At 32.2% G+C, this 22631-nt stretch overlaps 1 protein-coding gene, 1 long non-coding RNA gene and 1 other non-coding gene across 3 annotated transcripts in view; 1 reads left to right on the top strand and 2 right to left on the bottom strand.

Annotated features, from left to right (window-relative positions):
• The window catches only part of LOC149032262 (uncharacterized), a 44225-nt gene extending 37100 nt beyond the window's left edge, over window positions 1-7125 (bottom strand). Inside the window, exon 1 of the long non-coding RNA XR_016176919.1 lies at window positions 6767-7125. This is a non-coding gene — a long non-coding RNA (uncharacterized LOC149032262). The remainder of the gene's footprint in view (window positions 1-6766) is intronic.
• alpha-Man-Ia (alpha-Mannosidase class I a) overlaps window positions 1-22631 on the top strand; it is a 297026-nt gene that overhangs the window by 9053 nt on the left and 265342 nt on the right. The gene's annotated exons all lie outside the window — the stretch shown is intronic.
• On the bottom strand, window positions 17741-17811 carry TRNAG-GCC (transfer RNA glycine (anticodon GCC)). Its single transcript has one exon. It is a non-coding gene; the product is annotated as a tRNA-Gly (tRNA).

Below are 22631 nucleotides of genomic sequence, written 5' to 3'. Positions count from 1 at the left end.
AAAAACAAACAAATGCAAAAGAAATAGGGAAAAGAAGAAGAAGAAAAAAAAGAAAAAAAAAATCCAGCGGATTTTTCCGTAGACGCACGTTTTTTTGAGCCTCGTTACACTACTGCTCGTTTATTTTGGTGGCCAGTACCGATAAGGGAACGTTGGTGAAGTATTACGGAAGGCCGATAACTCCGCAAACAAAAGTGGATTATGACTTTTTCCATGGCCATCGTTCACGCCTTTTATTACACTCCGTCGCGTGCGTGTACGTTCGTATGTGAATTTTTCATGCGTTTTCTATACGAACGATAGACGAAAAAAAAAGAAGTCCAGGAAAACAGGGGGTAAAAAAGTATGCGTGTATTTTTCTATACATACATACATATATATTTATGTATATATATATATATATATATATATATATATATATATATATATATATATATATGTTTATGTATGCATGTATGCGTGTTTGTGTTTACTTTGGTGGGTACCCATGTGTGAGTTCAGAGGAGCAAAGAGGGAAAGATTTGCACTGGCCAAATTTGAATATCGAACTTGGAGCGCGAGTTATTACCCTAGATGCAAACCCCAAACCCTTCAACCCTTCTCCTTTTTTTCCCTTTTGTGTATACGGGAAAGAGACGAGTCATTCCCTGCCGTTTCTCGATCGGAAGGGGGAGGTTTTTTTTTCATTTCTTTTTATTTTTTATTTCACTTCTCTACCCTCTCAACCCTTGTATTCAACGCGCTTTTCCATTCTCGATCGGTCATCGCCGATTTATCGGTCCTTTCGCAAGCAAACAAATGGCGAGGAGTCGAAAACTCATGTACTATGGAAATATTATCGCAGCCGTTCGTTTTCTTTTCCTACGTCACTGTGATACTTTTGCGATTTTTAAACAAGAGAGGTTGGTATTTCGTGATAATGAAAAAAAAAAAAGTAATAGTTCAGAAGATTTTTAGTAATTGAATATTTTTCAAAGATTTAAGCGGATTTCCGATTAATTCTGCTCATACTAGTAATCAGTTTTCATTTTTTTTTTTTTTTGAACGACATCGTGCATTTAAATAATAGTTCGTTTTATTGGATTTTTCTGGTAGTATTGAATAATCAATTGGTAAGAAAAAAAAACAAAACGATAATATTAAGGTAGAATTAATTTTTTTATGCTATCCGTCAATAAACTTTGTCAACATATAAATCCTATTCTTATTGATTAATTAAATTTTTCTTTAAATTGTCACAAACTTTCCTAATACAATTTAATAAATAAGTAAAAAAAAAAAAAAAAAAAAAAAAAATAAAATAAAATATCGAGTTACTCTATTGAAATTTTATAGTTAATCTAGATGGTAAGTTTTATATTTAGTTTCCTTTCCTTTTGTATTTAATTTTCTGTTTGAATACGCTTTCGATCTTAATTAAACAAAACTCTGCGATAAATATATGAAATAAAATATGTTGATATACAATAGGTAGTAGATATAAAAGTATCATTTACAAGAGAAATCTTTAGCGATAACATTCACCATAAGACGATATTGACGATTAAAGATTACCACTTCCAAAAAGGGTCCTATCTTTTCCGATTTTCACCCACGTTATTTTTGTAAGTACCGCTCGACATATTAGTTAACATATTAAATAAATCATTAATATTATTATATATTCTATATCTGCATCTGTGTCCGTCCGTTTCGTTTTTTTATAATAATATTTTTCTCTGCACCCCCAATTATGAACTTAAATAGATATACAATAGGTTCGTCTTTCGGTATTATAAATCTCAGTCGAGTGGAAATAATTTTTTTTGTCGACTATTCGATGAAGTTATTTTGGAAAATCGGCAAACTACAAATTAATGGACCTGTCGTGAACCGATGTCGCAAATGTGCCAGAAGCTTTCATTCCCTCTCTCATTCTCTCTTATATATCATGGATCAAGCTTTCCTATTCCTATCTCTTTCTCTCTCATTCTCTCTTTCTCATTCTATCTCAGTACGTCAAACGGACTCTATGGAGCTCGTGTTTGTACGAAATAGCCGTAATGATCAATATTAAATGGTCCTGCTGTAGATTGGGTGGGAATGCATACACGTAACACTCGGTTAAATGCAAATATCCTGTACAGTGAGTTAACGCTTCGTGCATTACCGTACTTTTTTCTTCTCTCTCTGTTTCTTTCTTTTTTTTCTTTTTCTTTTTCTCTTTCTCTTTATCTTTCTCTATTTATTTCTTTTTTACTCTTCGCTGCCACATTTCCGCACTACGGAGATTTTCATATTTATTTTTTCATATTTATTTGACTACCAAAGCGTCAGTGCCGAAAGAGAAGAGCACGGTAATTAAATAATCTGGCTCGTGCCTATGAGAAATTTACATTGCTGAACCGTCATCGCGTTATAACGAGTGTTCGATAGTGCTCTTATTATTCTCTTCTTGTTTGCACGAAAGGAAAACATCAAAAAAGTGAAGAAAAAAAGAATATACCTACTACCTACATTTGCTTGTTTTCACTATCAAAAATTTACAACCAACGTTCCTGGTTGTACTGCAAGCAAATCAAATATTAGAGAATAGGGGTAGGGGAAGGAAGGCATTAAAAAAAAAAAAAAAAACGAAAAGAAATGGAAGGGAAAAATACGGTTATTGATTTTTTTCTTTTATATTCTTATATAAATATAAATGAACTCTTTTGTATTCTATGGGTTATTTTTTCCTATGAATTATTTTGTTCGATGTCATAGTTATTGTTAGGCGAACCGTTAATTTTTTCTCTAGTTTTTCTATTATTACAGAAATATTAGTTTGCGTATTTGTCTCTCCGACATACGATTTCTTTTGCTAGCCTCTAGAAAGAATTCCAATATTTTATAATTAAATGTCTTTTATATTCAATTTTCCGTATTATTTGGAGAAAAAGAATAAAGTTCACACAAAGAAATTTTGAATTGGACAAAACTTTTGTACATGTCGTATCCTTGAGGATTACAGTGAATGAATTTTTTATTATCTTCACAATTAGTATATTTAATCAGTTGTTTGAATAAAAATGTGTGCACTTTTGGGAATTTTCAGTTAGAATTTATTTGAATTAACATTTCTAATTAATAATACTAATTATTTGTAATTTAATTTATTAAGCAATAAATATGTTTTTGAATATTATGATCTTTAGAGGAATTATTATATCGTTTTATCGAGAAGGTCGATGACTCTTAATTAGAATCATTCGTTCTCGTGCCGGTACATGAATCGAAAGGATTGTGTTACGAATTCACAGAATAACACAGTGAATTCTTCAGAGGGCAAGAGTTCGCGATGCGTTGCCAATGCGTCGATTAGCCGGGAGTAACTTTTATCGTGTTTCACCTTTCGAAAGGTTGCTCATTCGAAAGGATTTACTTTGCTTGTGTTTAAGCATTTTTCTTTTACGTTCGTCTTACAATCAATTTTTATACGTGCAAATATAATAAAATATATATGTATAATGAAATTAAATAACAAATTGTTATCGTTTAACCCGTTTAATGATGTTATTCTAAATGATGTATTTAGTGATCAGATTACATTTTAAATAAAATAATTGTAATCATCTGAACGAAAAATCTGACGTGGATCACCTGAATTGAACGTGTTTTAATAATTAATACAATTATGTTTGAAATGTGTGATCAAATCTTTAGAGTAATACAAATTTGTTATTCATTTAAGTGATGTATAGTAGAAATACGTATATTGTCGAACATATAAGTAATACAAGTGATTTCACTTTGATGAGGTTATCTATTTAATTTATACGTTTATTAATATAATTAGAAATAAATCCTATTATTAAATAGTTGTTTTTAAATATTTATAATAATAATTATATTAATGATATTACTTTATTTTAGAAGCGTAAAAATTTGGAATTTTGTTAATCGTAACGTGTGTAATGATTTTAGCAGGATCAGAAATGTTCAATAATGGTCAAATCGTTATCTAAGATTTACATTGTCGATAGAGAACAGTAACTAAAATGAAACACCGGTTGGATATCATTAAACATATTACCAGGGCGTAATCAGTGGAAACCACGACGTAATATTTGAACACGTCGCAAGCGGTTACCACGAAAATAACTGCGTGAATCCAGAGAGTCCATTCAGTTCTGCTAATTATCCCGCCATCGGCTATGAATACGACTAGGCCGAAATCCCGACCGCACGATTATAGTGCTGTCATTCATTTATTTCCTTTTCCCTTCATTACTCTTTCTCTCTCTCTCTTTTTCTCTTTGCCCAGTGGGAAATTTTGATAGCGTTAGAATTCGCATTAAGGGAAGTATCGAAACAGTTATATGAATCATTCAGAAGTCAATGTTGTTATGTTCAGAAAACTAAAATTGACAAAATGAAAATGTTTTGCAAATACATTGGTTATTGACAATTTTTGGTTTTCTTAATTTCATTAAAAAAGCATATACAAATTTTTATTTTATATGTTTTAAATGTTTAATATGAAGTACAACTTTTCTATAATAATGGTAATATTTGAAAAACTTTAGGATGAGATGAAACCTTTTTGGTAGCTAAAAAAGGTAGATTTTTATTCCATTAAAGTTTAGAAAAATTAGAAAACATAAAATATAGATTTAACCAGGTTGGCATCCAATTGACTCATACATTATTTTAAAATTAAACGTGTTATGTGAATTAAGTTATTAGATATTGATATTAATTGTTTCGATAAAGGAATTTCTCGTATAGTAGAATACTAACAATATATGTCGCATTTGAGTATGCAAAATTTCGATCCGAGTAAATTTAGTCTCGTAGTATAGTTTATTTTTCACACTTGTATCTAATTCACAGAGGATTATCTGAAGTGTTACTTGTGTATGTAGTACCAACGAGTTCTTCCCTACTTAAGAGCCGGAAATTTAGTCGGGCACTTTCCCTCTCGAGTCAAACTCTCGCTGACTATCGACGAGGTCACATTGTTGCTTTAGAACTGGTTCTCTCGTCTTGGAGAGAAATCGATTCTCATAGATAGCGTTTGTATTTACTTCTTAAAACTCTTGGTCACGAATTTCCTTTCTATGATCGATCTAATCTTCTTAATATATTTCATTAAATTTCGTTTAGTCATTTATTAAAGAAAAATTTCTTAATAAGAATTGACTTATAATTAAACAAATAATTTTATAATTAAAATGATTATTATTAACATGATTATCAATTTTTCTTGTACATTTGTTTAATGTAAATTTTGAATAGTTCGTGGCTTAGCAATAATAATAAAAATAATAATAATAATAATGTAATAACCTTCTGAGTTATTTTGTCATATTTTAATCGTACAATTAATTATCCATTTTTTTGAAATTTATTATTTAAGGTAATGTTTTTAAAATCTGTTTAATAGCACAATTATTATTATTCCTAATAAAACGGAATTTTATATAAAGTTCTTTTCAAAACAATGTAATGGCTCGTCGTTGAAACATTTATTTTTTTTTATTACAATTAGTTTCCAATGAATTCTTCATTATTCTGCAAATTTATTATTTACGATCATCTATTTTAATTTATTTAATATCACAAGATTATTATTTTAATGTGATCGAATTATATAAAAGTTTCTTTCAAAGCAACCTTATAACTTTCTTCGATTACACTGTCCAATATGAATAAAGGGAAGAATAAATGAGTTTTAATTAATAATTAAATTCTTTTTACTAAAAAAGCTTACCCCTCCTAATCTGTTAAATATCACAAGATTACAATTCCAATACAATAGAGTTACACAGAGGTCTTTTCAAAGCAATATAATAGCTCGTAGAAACGTTTGCTTTTGTAAGCCAGCTACGATCCACAAATGGAATTGCTCAATCGAGTAACAACGTTAGAACATTTATTTTATTCTTGATCTTGATCTCGATCTTGGGTCTAACTTTTTTATATAGCTTGACAGTACGAAAGAAAGAACAACTTTGAATGTTGTAATAAAAATGAATATTTACAAGAAAATAATCCTATCGTTTTAACGACACTTTTCACGTAAGATTCTTTTTTTCTTTTATTTTTTTTTTTTTACTTATAACCACGTCTTTTTCTTTATTCTTCTTCGATTAGATTTAGCGCGAAAACAATAAACCGCAGACGGTTTTCTGGTATATATGTATATACGATGCGCCGAATAATTTCCGCAACGTTGGAAAGGAAAGTTTGTTCGAGCACGAAATCGAGGTCTCTATTACACTCAACTTCCGCAGCCCGGAGGTCGATGGATTTACGAAAACGCGTTTAAATTTGCATTTCATTCCGGCGTTGAACCATCGCCAGAGAAATAGAGACCAAGAGAGAGAGAGAGAAAGAGAAAGGGCTGGGTAGAGAGGGAAAGGGTATAATAGTAGTGGTAGTGGTTGTAAAGATTCTATCAGATTGTGGAGAGATATTATACAGATCTCGTTTATTTCTTTGATTTTATTAAAAGCCTTGAAATCATATAAATTTTTTTATTATTCTATTTACTGGACAATCAATGTTTGTATTACAACTATATTTACGTAACTATGCTAAAAAAAACATTTAACCATGTTTAAATTTCAGATGAGATTTGTTTCTTTACTTTTTATTTTTTTTCTTCGATGCAACAATTCACCTTTATTAATCCTTTTCCGAAAATCTTTTTATCCTTTTTGTTCGTAATTCTTTTTCTCTCTCTCTCTCTCTCTCTCTCTCTTTCTTTCTTTTTCTTATGGTTAGTTGAAAGTATTTTACCTACAGGAAACATCGTGTCGTATCTTAGGAAAAAGTACACGGTGGAAGTATGTCGACGCCGTTCTTCAATGTCGATCGGCTTCGGGAATACAAGAAATTACAAGATGCCTATCCGATGGTATAAGCCTAATGGTACCGATTCGGAGGCTATAAAGAGCGAAGTAAGTGCTCCCTGCCGAATCACTGTCCCGACTGACTGACTGACTGACGGACCAAGCCGTTTTCTTCGTGGTAAGGAGAACATTCCATCACGTAACCAGACACAGACTGGACTGTCCACCAAAATCGGTGGCCCCTTTGGGATAAGATGCTACTTCAAAACGTATTGAACCACAACCATTAACTTTCTAACTTTGACATTTTTATCCCCTCACAATCCGATTATTATTATTATTTATTTTGTTTTTTTTTGTTTCTTTATTAATTCAACCGTAAAAAAGTAAGTTCAAATTAGTTTAAATACGTGATGAAAATAGAAGTTTGTTCAATGTTTATTCATATTTTTATTGTCTTATTACAATTTTTAAATATCCGTTCTTCTAAATTCTTTTATTTTTTTTTGCTTTCATATTTTTTATTCAACTGGTGGTAGATCAGCAAACGTTAGGGGAAGTTAGTTTAAAATTTACGCTAGCAGTAACTTTGAAACTTTTATTATAAAATTGATAGAATAGAATTTTACTTGTTTTTTTTTTCCTTTCTTTTATTTTTATTCTCTTACAAATTGAAAGTCACTATCTCTATTTTATTATACGTGTACAAAATTACTTTTTTCTCTCTCTCTATCTAGAGAACGATAGTAACGATAGAACAAAACCACTAAGTTTAAAATTTGTATTTGAAAAGCGATTTATACTATTTTAAAATTTATATTTTTAAATGTTTACTTTTCAATTCGTGTTTTATCGAACCGCGAAGTTGAATCAATGAGAATGCTCAAACGTATAAACGAATAAAAGTAAACAATAATAAAAATCAAGTAATTCGACTGAAGGTCATCGTTATCCTTTGAAAAACAGGATGACAAGGAGGAGTCCGCTTAGTAAGGGGCTACAATTCTCAAAGGAATGATTTGCTAAATCCTTTTCGTAATCGGGTTAGACCGTCTGAGAAAGAGAAAAAAAGAGAGAGAAAAAGAAAGATAAGGGCAGTTTCTTGATAAGCCTCGGAAGAAGAAGCTTTCCTTAGTCGTTATTTCCTCGACTAGGTACTCGTAGTCACGTAGCGAAAAAATGGCTTAATTTTGAAAATCTCTTCTCTCGTTTACATTATTATATTCCAAGCTCTTATACTTTTTTGCTTCTTTGCATAAGAAAAATTATTTTATATATATATATATATATATATATATATATATATATATATTTTTCTTTTTTAGCAAAAAAAAAAAAAATGGAACAAAGAAACCTCTTAAGTATAATCGTATATTCTTAATTAATTTTGTAAGTTTTGGTTAATTAATGAAATTAAAAAGAAAACAAATTAAATAAACAAAAGGACAAAAAAGAAACAAGGAAAAGATATAGAAAAATTTCTTACTTCAAGGTCAATCCCCTTTGATCTCTTTGACATTCCAAAGACACTCGTCAACGAACGTGCTAACTATAGCTATCGAACAGGTTTCTTCTCACATGAAGGCGCGGAGAAAAGGTTCCCTTGAATTGAACAGGTGTCGTCGGATGAGGAGCAGAAGGACCGACGACGCGACTAAAAAAGGGGAGACACGCGAAAGGGGAACCTTGGGAGGCTAGCGGTCTATTCTTTCCCTTTTCTTTCTCTCTTTCTCTCTTCTTTTTTTTTTCTTTCTTTCACTGTCCACGTACCGACATTCCAAGATTCTATATGTCCTTAGATACTAATGAACGGTCTTTAGAATCGTCGTTGTTTTCTCTGGAGGGAACATGCTTCAGTAGTGAGTGCTTTCTACCAACGGTACTTCTTTCTTTTATAAGATCCACTATGTGTACCCTCGGTCCAACCAAAAGTCAGACTACACACTACCCTTCCTTCTTTACCTGTTTACTTTGGGATAATGATGTTTCTCTATCCTTCCCACATCCCTCTTCTATACTGTCTGCCTTGACTTCAAGCTCTTTTGAAACAATCTTGCTATGTTAGCTTTTTGATGAATCTTCTCTCTCTATTTCTCTCTAGTAACATATATATTTTAAATGATCGAACGCATTTTTCAATTTACCCTTAACAAACACCCTAATTTTAGATTAAATCTTATAATTGATATAAGTGATTTAATGATTACTATCACATAATACACGAGGGTAATGATTTAATGTTTTAAATAATTGTTGGCCTAGTATCACGTTTCATTTAAGGGGAAAAATAGGGGTACCCATGAAAGATCTAGTAATTAACGTAGATGTTGCGATTTCAATCTGGGTACACGAGCGTTGCTTCAGGCTAGCGCGAGGACCAATAGAAAGAGACAGAAAGCAAATAAGTATATGTGTATGTGTGTGTGTGTGTGTATGAGGTAAAACTAGAGCTTGGCCGGCACATCCCACGAATATTAATGTGGCACCGTTCATTGTCTCCTAGTTCCTACCTTTATCGATTTTTTTCATCTCTCTTCCCCTTTTCTGTTACTACGATTATTCTGGCACCGATTCATTTCTTTTTATATCTTCGCTCTCTTTTATTTTCTATTTATCACGATGACCAATTTACGATCATTTACACTTTATTTCTATCGATATTTGTATACAAAAAATGATGAAATTTCAGTAATTATTGAAATATATTTATTTTTAGTTACAAATATAATTGTCTAATTGCCAATCAATAATGTCATTACAATTAGTTATCATTGATTATTATATATCTATTATTGTATATGTAAATGAGATTATATATATAATAGTAACGATTTACTTAACTTAATTATCATATATTATACTCAATTAACATTAATTACAATATTATTGTTTAAAGATAATAATGATATTTATTTGAACGTTAATATTCATATTACTCTTTTCATATGATATATTTAATGATATTAATTATGATAATTATTGTATGATGTAGGATGTATAAAATGTTATTTTATATCAAAACGGAGATGATAAAATTCCGTTGATTTATTTATTCATTTGTATCAACCTAAACGAACAGAGTATCGTTTATTCCAAACGAAATACTTTCTTTTTTCTTTTCATCAGACATTCTCTAATTCGTTCCACGAGGCCGTAGAATCGGCATACGATTGTGGAATTCGAAGCATCCGTTTTGCATTCCACAAGCATCTTTCTTCGAGATATGTAGTCTGACTCTCGCAAACAGTTACACGTTGGATCGCTGACTGAGAAATTTATACTTAACCATTCAGCACGCGTTAACGGCAATATCGTTTCGAATGGCCCATTCCTCTTGATTTTCTTACCGTGACGAAGTCGTATCGAGTAGCCATCGATATTCTTCATCATTTGACTTTAACTACCTCTCGTAACTTTATTGGAACTTTTCCTTCATCGACTAAATCAACATTTCCTATCCTTTATCTCCACGATTATTTGCCCCGATCACGAGTTGATATATTCTTCCTAAGAAAAAAAGAATAACCGAAAGGTAGAGTAAGAGAGAGAGGAAATCTACCGGGTGCAGTCAATGCGGTAGGCCGATGTTAATAGCTGATACTTTTTATTAAGGTAGAGACTGAAAGATTGGCTTGCAATAAAAATACATACAGGGTCCTTGACCGTGTCCTGTCTTCATCTTTACCTTTATCATCGTCTCATTCATGTGATTTAGGTGTTTAATACCTTCAAACGTTTGCGAATCTCGTTCATGCGACACGAAAGACTCTGCCCTACGCGAGGAGAAGTACTATTAAAATTCCAATGACAAGTGTCTGTCTTTCTCTCTTTCTTTATTTATTTCTTTTTTGCTTTTCTATCTTTCTCTTGGGTTACTTTATCCCTACCTAACTCTGTCAAGTCGAAACAACCAGTCAGCCAGCCAGTCAACCAACCAACCAACCAACCAACCAGCCAGATAGACTTTTTCTCCTCTAACACAAACAGGAACTTTCACTCGTACCCTTTGTTCTCCTTTACTTTTTCCCCCGTTTACGTCTTGTCCTAGCTATAGGACAGGCACATGCCATCAAACAGGACCAACAACACGACGTACTAAAGTACGACCCAATGATTTTTCAGTGGAAGGGATAAAGGTAGCATATTATCGGTTGAGAAGAGTCTCCCCTTTTTCAGATTCTTTCGCGTCTCGGAGCTGACAATAATAAATGTCTTTCTCGTCTGAAAGTTGAAACAACAACAACAATACTGGCTTTGACCATTGTGCATAGTTATTTTGCTGTAATTCGGACCATGTGGTACTTGAATCCATGAGTTGATTCGGTTCATTCTATTACCAGACAGGTACAAGATCTCTTTTGATTCTTTTACGAGGAAACCGTGTGATGATGATGCTGGTATGAACTGGTCAGGTGGAACAACGAGTCTTTAAGATCATTCCAACCGGCCAATTTGAGGCTATACTAACGTCGGCATGACGATATAAATTCGGTAAACGCCGTCATTAGGGTCCAATCCGAAATACCGAGCGTCTATTAAACCTGAGACTAAGATAATTATCTTGGTCCTGCAAACTGAAACCCATGCTCTTTCGATCGGATCAGGAATACTCGAGACACTTCTTTTCTACCACATTGTTACGTTTATTTCTTACGTCGACTCGATTACTTTTAGTTCACTAAACTTTCTTTGTATTCCTTTTTTTTTTTTACTTATCTTACTTTCATCTTGTGTAATTTCACACATAAATCACTAGAATTTATTTTCTCAATAAATTAACAACGTTTAATTGCCTTTACCTAATTTTCTCCTCTCTAATTCATTTCTGTCAACATTAAAAAAAATATTATTTTATTCACTCGTTCGAATTTGTTTTGTTTTTTTAATCGAAAACACTAAAAACTTGTATATACGTTATTATTTCTCGTAATAAAACAAGGTTAAAGAGTTAGAAGAAATCGAAGTCGAAAGTAAAGAATTTTACAAAAGTTTTTACCAACCGAGCTACTACAATGACGATGATCCCAGACTACTCGGACTCCGCAGGAATTTCGGCACAGCTGTAGGAACGATTCAACGATGGGAGGGGGTGGGACCACGATAAAAAGTATTAAGCCACGTTTTTACTCGGGAATTACATTTGTCGGATACCAAAGACTACAGATTCGTATCTTCGAGATTCGGTCTCACCGTCGTTCTTCATAACACGTACTCTTAAAAAGTACTCTTTTCAACTATCTTAACATTTTTCCTCATTCGTCAATCAACGAATTTCGTTTAAAATCATTTAATTCATTAATGATCGCAAAATTCACTTATACGTGAAATGTTTTATTTCATTCGTTCTATATTTAATTATCATAATCATTATTATTTTTTTTTTCTTGTAAATATCTACCAATATCGTTAAGATTAAGGAGTCTTGCTTTAGAATGAAGATCTTTTTAAAGTTGACAACGTTGATACATATCGCGGAAGAAAATGACAAAGTGTTCCATCGAGAATGAATTCTTTCCGCACACGATTCCTTTAAGAAAGAACTGTCTGACATGAGATCTTGGCTTTATTGATTCGAGACGGTTGTGTTCCGTTTCGGACTTTGCTTTGAACCTTGCTCCGATCCATCCCATACATAATAACGTTGCATTGTAATAATGGAGCCAGGAATTGCTACGTTCAGGCACCATCACAGTATGTCGTCTTGGGAACTTGATACGCAAATATCCTCATCATTTGTATTTACATGTCGAATTAAAAAGATAAAAACAACAAAAATATATATACATACATTTTTATATACAATCATTGTTCTTTTGTGATTTATAATTTTATGATTATCGTAGTAATTTCTTTGTATTTTAATGCGAAAACTTACAATGAAATAAGTTTCTTTTTATCAGCCTTCTTCAAATGGTTTAAAAATTTTTTTGTTCATTTGATTTATTTTTTACACAATTTTATCGATTTTTCTAATAATTAGTCGACCACAAATAGATGTATTTTTCAAACAAATATCACAAATTTTTATTTTAATAATATTACGATATGTCAAATTTCAAATGTACACAAATATTGTTATGTCCAATTAATATTATCAAAGTTATGCAAAATTAAAATCATCAATCAGGAAAATTACGAAGAAACTTTTCGTCAAATCCAATATAATAAGTAAAGTCAACTACGATCGTGTTATAAAATTGTAGGATTATTGATCGCCCCAGTAAGAAATAATCATTAATATCATTAAATTGGTTTACTCTTATGAGAATAAATATTTCATAATTTTTTATATCTGCGAAGATATTTAACATTTATTTCATTGCAAAAGCACTTTCGCAGCGTGGTTGCATCATTTTTATATACGTGTAATGTGAAACTCAATATTCATCTAAATGTGTATAAATAGATACATTTGTGTGTGTGTATGTGTGTATGAGTATATGATCACACGATGCGATTCTTAAAGAACGTCAGACCATCACACAGATTTCACTATTTGATGTCTTGGGCGGGCAAACAAAATGGACGGTTTTGATTTAACGAGTAAACTAATGTGAAAGAAAGAGAAAGAAATAAATAAAGAAAGAAAGTGAAAGAAAGAAAGAGAGAGAGAGAGAGAGAGAGAGAGAGACGAAGAGCTTTATTTCATTGCTTCTTGATTTTATTGCTCAGTGGACCGTGCGAGTTATTAAAATCGTAAGACTTCATCATCGTAATAAGCGGTTTATAGTTACGATATTATGTTGCGATAAGGCGTCCACCGTATGGATTCTCTTTCGTGATCATCCCATGGCCAGTTTCGTTTATGGACGTCCCATTCGAAAGTTAAACATCGGAAGATCTTGCAACTTTGTAATATGCTGATAATTATAGTATTTCTTAAAGGTAAAACAGAAAGTAAGAGAGAGAAAGAGAGAGAGAGATAGAGAGTAAAAGAAATAAAGAAATAAAGAAAGAAAGAAAGAAAGGAAGGAAGAAGCAGAGTAGCGTGTAATAAGAGTATATCGTTGTTGGATCATTCCAAAAGGTTTATTGCTAACCAACGCGATCAAAGAGTCCTCTTTTTGCAAATCCAATTTCTCAGAGGAGGAGATACGTATTTCGTTCAGAGGGTATCAATAGTGTTCGAATCTCTGGATGGTAAACTCCTTCGTCTCTTCTCGTTTTTCTTCTTCGTCTTCTTATTCTTATTCTTATACTTTTTATTTTTCTTGACGTACTTCTTTAAAGCCTTACAACGTTGAAAATAAAATGGACCCTTCGCGAATGCATTCGCTGAAGAAAGGTCGGACTATAGGAACGAAATCGTTTTTTCTCGTTTATTGGAAGGAAGGTAAATAAGAGAAAACTCGTTGCCCGTTTTCCTGGTTAAAAAAGAAAAGATAAAAAGAAAAAATAGGATAAAATCTGTTCTTTCATTTCTTCGTATTCTGATACAATCGATCATATTAGATTTTTCTTTTAATTCGAACGGGTATTGTATCGGGGAATGTCTATCTTTTTTTCAAGAATCATTTCAAAGTGTGAATGAGATTAACTGAAGGGAATTACTAGAAAAACTATTCGTAGTTCAAATATAATTGATTAAAGGATCTGGTTTCATTGGATACTGTTAATACTATACTAACAATACAGTAACAACAACAACAACAACTACTATTATTACAACCACTACTATTTACCATTAGTATCATAACCATTACTATTACGTGACACAAAACAACGACTAAAATTGCAGACATAGAAACTGTCTTTGGCAGAACGACCAGGAGAATCGCACTTTCGAAACATGAAGGCTGCAAATTAGCAACGGTACGATATACCTGACGACGTCGTAAAACATAATCCCACGATTAGCCAGCAAATGAAGCACGAACATCGCTTCTAGAATTTCATTTCCATGACTCCTACTTTTAACTTTTAACTCAGGTTGTCTGAAAATCATTACTTTATATATTACATATTACGTAGACGTTTTTATATCGACTTAGATCATTTTCTTGGTATACTATAACTCAATGGTATTATTTGATGATGCAAGATTCTTGTATTTCATTAATTTTACTATCCACTAATGAGTACTTGTTTAGTATAATTCTATTGATAGTTAAATGTTAACGCATGTAAGAAATCTTTACTAACTATCTAATTTTATCCTAATCAGTCAATCAATTTTTTTTTCCATTCGGATAGATACGTAAAAATTGCATAGACTTGATGAACCGAGATGAAATTCTCCCAATGAACTTTCATCTTGATCGTTGATCTCAAGTATGTGTTAAGTGAGTCATTTATCGCATCACCCGGATGCGAAATCTCGTTAGGTGATTTGAAAGTTCGGCAAAGAAAGGTTTTTCCACGTCGATTGGTATCCTCTTTGATCGATTAATCGATCTCTCTTTCTCTTCTTATCCGATGAATGAGTTTTATCGTGTCATCGTCGATCATGCATGAAAATCGTCGATATCGATAGGAGTAGACGGTTGCACCAAAATGACTAGACGACTTTAAATTCTTTTACATTGCAAAAAGCGACCTATCGGTTAGAGTTCCTGCTCCATTTCGCAATTGGTGTCCTAATTGATCGATTGATAAGAATTATCGATTTCCTATTAAAAACACCTTTCTAACGCATATATTTAAGTCATTACTAGATAGATTAGTCGAATTATCAAATGTGTGTACGTTGTCGTCGTGTAGTAGTGTGTTAAAATAAATTTGTTAAAAGAATCGTATAGAATGGTACAGATAAAGTGTTTGAAAATTACTTTGACTTTAAACTCTTCTACTTGGAATATATATATCTCTATTAGAGAAGTCAACCGTGGAATTTTTGAACGATCGATCGATCTTTCTATCGAGTTCAAAGTCCAATAACGAAAAGCGTCAGTGTAATTGGCTAATAGACGATCGCTCGATTACGCTCTTACCTTGATTCTACGGGTTTTCGGTTTAGAGATCATCGATCGATCGTTCGAAGTCGGAAGATATCGATAAGTACGTTTACATGCCGACACTACTATCTTCCATCGTTAACTCCTCGTTTCTAGCTCGTTAACATGCGCGCACCTACCGCTCGGCGTTTAGTTGCGTAATTAAGCGTCAGTTGGATCATGGATAGGCCAGGTATTTCCGAACTACCTAACTGATACTCCGATCTTCCTTTATCGTTTCATACTGTTGTTAAATCACTTGCTTCATCTTTCACACTTTCATTTCGTTTTACGAAAGCAATCTTTTGAAATTGATTTATTTTATATTATTTTTATTATTACCTATAACCAACGTTTACCTATTCAATGGAGAGTCCATATGTGGGTCATTTTAAATCTTACTATATTATTTTATGTTTGATCTTAGAATTGTAAAACATGTTAATGTTTTTTTGTGCCAATCAACGTCTATTATATAATTCGAGTGGAAAAAGATATTAGATAGTTGCAAAATAATTGTTTAATAAATAATTGACATCGTAGTACGATCGTTAGAACTTTGGTTTAAATTTATTTTATTTGATCTGAGACAGATAATATTATTAGAAGGAAAAGAGGTATATAGGATGGTTGTTAAATTATTATTAAATAAATAAATGAGTAAAAGATATGCAGGTTTCCTTACATGTAAACGAGAAAACTTGATTGGGTATGGAATAAGAAAGGAGTCACATTAAACGGTACCCAATCTACCGTAATGCCCCACTTGTGGAATCCACAAGATTCCTTTTAGCAATTGGATTCCAACGGTAGTGAACGTAACATCCTATTGCGGAGAATCTTGTTATCATTAAAGATGCCGTCAGCTCGTAGTGTAAACGGCTAGCAAGAGGTGGCAGAAGTGGTAGTAAAAGGAAAGAGAAGGAAAGAGAAAGAAAGAGAACGCCTGGTACTTTCTAAAGTCAAAATCCAGAACTTCTTGATATTTTCGTGTAAGACTCCAAAAAGCTCCATTGAATTTTATAGCCGGTTATGAAAACTTCAATGTACTTTAAATGAACTTTACGAACGTCGTGATAATGATCGCGAAATCTCTTTCTCTTATTTTTTTTTCTTTTTTATTTGTTTTTGTTCTTCATTTCAAGGGGTTTGTTCTTTTTTATTTGCTTCTGTTTTATTCCCTATTTATTTGCTTTTTTTATTTTCATTTTTTTTTATTTTACATCGCAATATTTTACCTTCGCAGATTCGCCTGGACAAACTTGCTTCAACATAAAACTCTCTTGTTTTTGATAATTTCATAATTCCATCGCTATATCTTTCGAATTTTGAGCCGAGATTGCTGGCTGAATATTGAAACAATGGATCCTCATTAGCTCCTTCATAAAATTTATAGCTCTGGTATTCGAGCGTAGAACTAACGAACTCGAGCAGAATGAAAATCATATTTTGACATAATACGATTTTCCGTTTCCTTGATTGCACACATTGGAACGTGTTCGCTATTAATCGATTTGTTCTGACGTAACGTGACGTTTTCACATAACACACAAATTTCAAATACTTTTTTAATTATAAAATTTTTTCTTTTTATACTATGATAAAATAAAATCAAATATATTTTTGTAATTATTTTATTTCAGATAAACATTGCAAACATTCGTCAAATTTGCCGAAATTTCTCTTTTTATATTTCTTCACATGACATAAACTTTACTTTACGTTAGCAATTAGAAATATTTGAAAAAGAAAAGGTTATTTTGTTAAAGTTGAAAAGTTAATTTACTATTATTTTCTCTGGATAAATTGTACAGAAATATTTTTGTTTGTTACCAAAATATTTAAGAGAAACAGTTTTATGCAAAAATTTGGGATAAATAAACTATATGTAGTTTTCAACAACAACAACAACAACAAATAATAATTTCTATTTAAGCTTGGTTAACTATGTGAAGTTTTTTTTTTATTAAAAAATTAAAAAAAAAATATATTTGCATCGGCCGGGAATCGAACCCGGGCCGCCCGCGTGGCAGGCGAGCATTCTACCACTGAACCACCGATGCTCGTGACAGTTTGTGTCGGTAATGTAAGTTTTGATGGAATATTGGACAAACTAAATTCTATTCTGTATAATTCTACTTTCAATTATTTATAAAAATGTATAAAATTCCACAAATATTTTTATAGATCAATTAATTCTTATATATGTATACATTTATACACGTGTTTAAATATGTATTTATGTGCACATATATAAAGTACATGTGAACTAAACTACCTCTTCTATTATCGATCAGCAACAAATGTTAACCTTCGGGAATACTTAGGTATTTAATGTCTTCTATAAAGTTTACGTTTCACACGCGACCTATTTCCTTTTAAGTTTAGTGTGATTCTATCAGTCGAACTGTAACTACGACCCAACATCAGTATTTAATTATTTTAAAAAACGATTTTCGCTAATTATCGCTAGTTGAACAGAAAGGTATACAGTACATATATTTTTTATTTATTGTTACATATTTAATTCCGAAGATAGTCCAGCATATTTCACATAATTTCCAATACGATTTTCACGAAAACGAACAAATGTTAATTTTTTATTTGAATCACGACATTTTTACATTTAAAATTTCACTTTTTATATTTTTAATCACTTTAACTCGGTAATAACACTTGCACGGATATGTCCAATATATAAATTGTGGAGTTTAGACAAAGAAATAAGGAAGATGAAATATATATATGTATGTATAATATAATATATTGTAGTTCGGAGAGAAATATGTGATAGTTTATTTAATTATTATGTCGAGCAGTATTTACAAAAGTTTACAAAAAGTAGCGTGGTTACAAAAATACAAATTACAAAAGAGTTACAAATATAAGACCGACTGACTGACTGACTAACTGATTTGCAGAATGACTGATAAAACAGATAATACGCAGATGGATATAACAAACTGATTATCAAAGACTAAGGACAGATTCGGACGTATATACAGGCAGACAGACTAAGGACTGAGGACACTTTCTAACTTTCGTTCACATATTTCTATCAGAAAAAAGCTTTTTGGAGAGGGAAGGAGATTATGAATCTTATCGACCAATAGCAGAAGGATCCACCCCTATAGTCCACCGATGGGTACAGCTTATGTTTTTGGTAAAGATCGTAGTGGAAATCATGCATAAAGGAACTTTGTTTTAAAATAACGGAATATCGTTTCTTCTTATGGTATCGCATGTGTTTACATAGAAATCCGAAACCACTCGAAGGACCCGACACTGCACAAAGGTTTTCGTCGCACCAATATATCTCGATAATTCTTAAGTTTGTTAATGATTTTATGGCTCTCCTAAAATATTCCTCTTAATCTCTGAGTGGAGTTTTCTTTCGCTAAGATCGATAGCGTATTGAAACAGAAAATAAAATTTAAAGAAAAGAACTAAATATTAGTTTTATCGTCTACAAAATAATTCTTCATAATCGTGTTACGTCCTATGGCATAATAAAATGCGTGATCTATGTAAATGACCAACACTTGACGAATGGCGGTGCAAAAAATTACCGGACGAATATGTGTTAACGATTATTAATCTAACAGTACAAATAATAAACTTCACCATAAATGTAATATCAATTTCTCAAAAATTCCATATCGTTTAGAATCATAAATTTTCTTTTTCATTTCGTTATAAAACCTTCAAACTTTTTCGAAATAGATCACGTGACCGGTATACATAACATCACCATTTCAAATTTATTTAAGAAAATATTTTATTGTTAGTGATATTCGCGAATGTAAGTTATACAAAACAAACTATAAAACGAATTCGAAGAAGGGCAGAGCTTCGTTCAAAAAAAAAAAAAAAAGAAACAGAAAGAAAAAGAAAAGAAGAAGAAGAAGTAACAACTGAGGGTAATAACTTGAGTTTTGGTGAACGTAGAGGTAACCGCTTGAAAACTTTGAACCATGTAGCAATATCAGGTTTATGGGAGAGAACGGAAGCTGTAGCCAAATAGTGGGGTGCGTATCTCGATCCCATGTGCGAATATCTATATGTATAGGGATTCACAGTTTCAATCGTTCTAAAGCTTCTACCTTCACCTGAGTTATAATAATTGCATAACACGCCGATGGCAGAGTTTGCGGTTACAAGGAGTGCCTCGCATTGTTACTCTAATTACAAGCCGCAAGTTTGTGTTAGGAGAATGTGCAACGAACGGTTGCTACTTCGATGTTGAGGTTGTTCAAAAGGTGGGGTGGGGTTGGTGCAGAGGGAAGGGATGAGTCGGACGAGTTTGTGAAATGGAACGAGTGTTCCAAGGGTGGGATTGCCGAGGTACTTCAGGTCAAGGGGTTAAAACGAAAGCCACTTGCTTTGTGCCAAACTTCGGATCCTCTCGAGGCGTAAACGCTCGTTATCTCTGATCTCGTATCAACACCGTTCATTTTTCGAAGTTTCCAGAAACTAGAGAGAAATCAGGAATATTATAATCAGGAATAGATAGTAATACAGCGCGTGTGAAGAAAATACAATATTATTTAGGTATTATCATTAGTAAGCAGTCTTTATGTTCTTATATATATTTGTTCATTATTAAGGATAGTTAGATAAAAGTGGTTAGAATCTAATAAGTGCTGATATTCTTTTTATCCTCTAATGTTATTAATGTAGGGAATTTTATTTAGGGTGAGAGGTGCGGGGTGAACACTCACCCAGTTTAATCCTACTAATAAGATATATTTAAAATAGGTATTAGAAAAAGTGCAATAATAGTTTCACAATCTTATGATTACAACGTAGATAAGCGACTGCACTCTTACAACCAATAACGACTTATAATACAACTGCGACTGTTATGATTGATCTACTGATAACGACTGCATATTAACTGATGACTAACTGAATAATGAACTCACTATTGTCTCAATCCGCGTCCCTTTATATTCATCCGCATCGTTCTCAAATTTTCCAAACATCCGTCTCGAGGCGATCAACGAAGCATCGATATCGCTCGAGAACCTTCTAGTTTCACACAGACTCTCTCTCTCTCTCTCACACACACACACACACACACACACACACACACACACACACACACACACACACACACACACACACACACACACACACACACACACACACACACACACACACACACACACACACACACACAACTTAACAACTTATAAAGAACAGACCATACACCGTCTTTCTTTATTTCGACTATCGGTTCCCTTATTCTTTATTCTTTCGTCGTCTACCCGCTTATCTATGTTTATTCATCGTACTCAAAAACTCTCCTATATCTTATATTTAGTTTCCTATCCTTTTACATTTATTTTTTATTCGTAATCCGTTTTTTATCTTATCGTTAGTTAAAAAAAACCCTGCTATAAATGTACGAAATAAAATATCTTAATATACAATAGGTAGATATAAGTATCGCTTACTTAAGAAAAACCATAAGTTGATAACATTCGTCAACCGACGATACCGACGACAAAAAACTGCTACTTCCTTCAAGAGTCCGATCTTTTCATATTATGTTGGAAGGCTCCACCCTTCAGTGATACTGGAGGCCAATAAGATTTGCCTATTTCATGACATGAGCCTTAATACGTTCGTAGTACACTGCGAAAAATTTCAAAGCAATCGGTAAAGTACTTTTGGAGATTACCGATTAGGTACAAACGAAATCTACATTTATATATATATATATATATAAAATAAGTAAGTAAGAGATTAATAATTCTTCTGCATTCTGCGTTAATTTCTCTGCACCCAACATTAAAAATAATGGACAATGATATCTCATATAATTGATTGTAAGTTGATCTCAGATTAGACGAAAGTTAAAAACAACCTTCCGTTCGAAGAAACCATGTGATTTATCTTCCAGATGGACAAGCATGATTAATGATTTGCATCAGTGAAATTTTTAATAAGAAACGTAAAGAAAAATATAAAAATCTTTAATTCGTTCGATAAACAGCACATCCCACCCCTTGATCGAATAGATCACTTATTTACTTTTTTATTTATTTACTTTTTAACTACAAAGTTAAGTATAGAGGTGTAATTAATCATGGGTTCTTTTTTTTTTTTTTTATAGATTTTCAACTTTGTCAACCGATCAAATAGGTCAGCAAGTTTAAAAAGATGCCACCGCTTAAAAGTCAGTCTCGAGCATTAGATGATCGATAATCCTCGAAGAAAGATCCTTTTGCCATAGGGGGGAAGTAATATTGAAGGTTGTTCGACCAGTTGAACACAAAGAAGCTTTAACATTCGTTTCGAAACTGTCTCCAAAACATTTACCACCCTCTTTCAGATTTTTTTTTTATTAATTTTTTTTTTTTTTTACTTGTCTTTTGTATTTTTAGTTATTTACCTTTTGCTTCTTCTTATTCTGTTTTCTCTTCTTCCATCTTGGAATCGACGATGACGATCTTAAGCCTTCGAAAAGAGGCTTACGATGATTGACGGTAGACTCGAGGTTGAATATTACTAAACGTTGGTTGGATTGACGTTTTACATGTCCGTTCTTGGATATTAACTGATTTAAACTTATTCTCCTTCTTCGTTGCAATTTTTCTCTTTATCTGTTACGTGCTGTTCTTTAAGCCCTATCATTTTTAACCGATTCACAGAATACTACAGATTTTCTTTTTATTTTACTTTCTATATTAACAAAAATATTTCGATTATTGTATTATAAGTTAAATTATTTTCTGACTTTTTTTTTTACATTATTTATGTTATTTTGTTTTTCTATATGTCGAGAGATATTCGATAAAATAATTATTTTTGACTTTCTATCGTTTCATTCGCTTCGTTCATCGTTACCTGTATCACTTTTATCCGAACGTCAAGA

The sequence above is a fragment of the Polistes dominula genome, unplaced genomic scaffold (assembly GCF_049000335.1).
Source record: "Polistes dominula isolate Pdom_NZ unplaced genomic scaffold, Pdom_raw_medaka contig_33, whole genome shotgun sequence".
Classification (NCBI taxonomy): domain Eukaryota; kingdom Metazoa; phylum Arthropoda; class Insecta; order Hymenoptera; family Vespidae; genus Polistes; species Polistes dominula.
The sequence above is the reverse complement of the archived record's forward strand: the minus strand, read 5'-3'. Positions and strand labels throughout refer to the sequence as shown.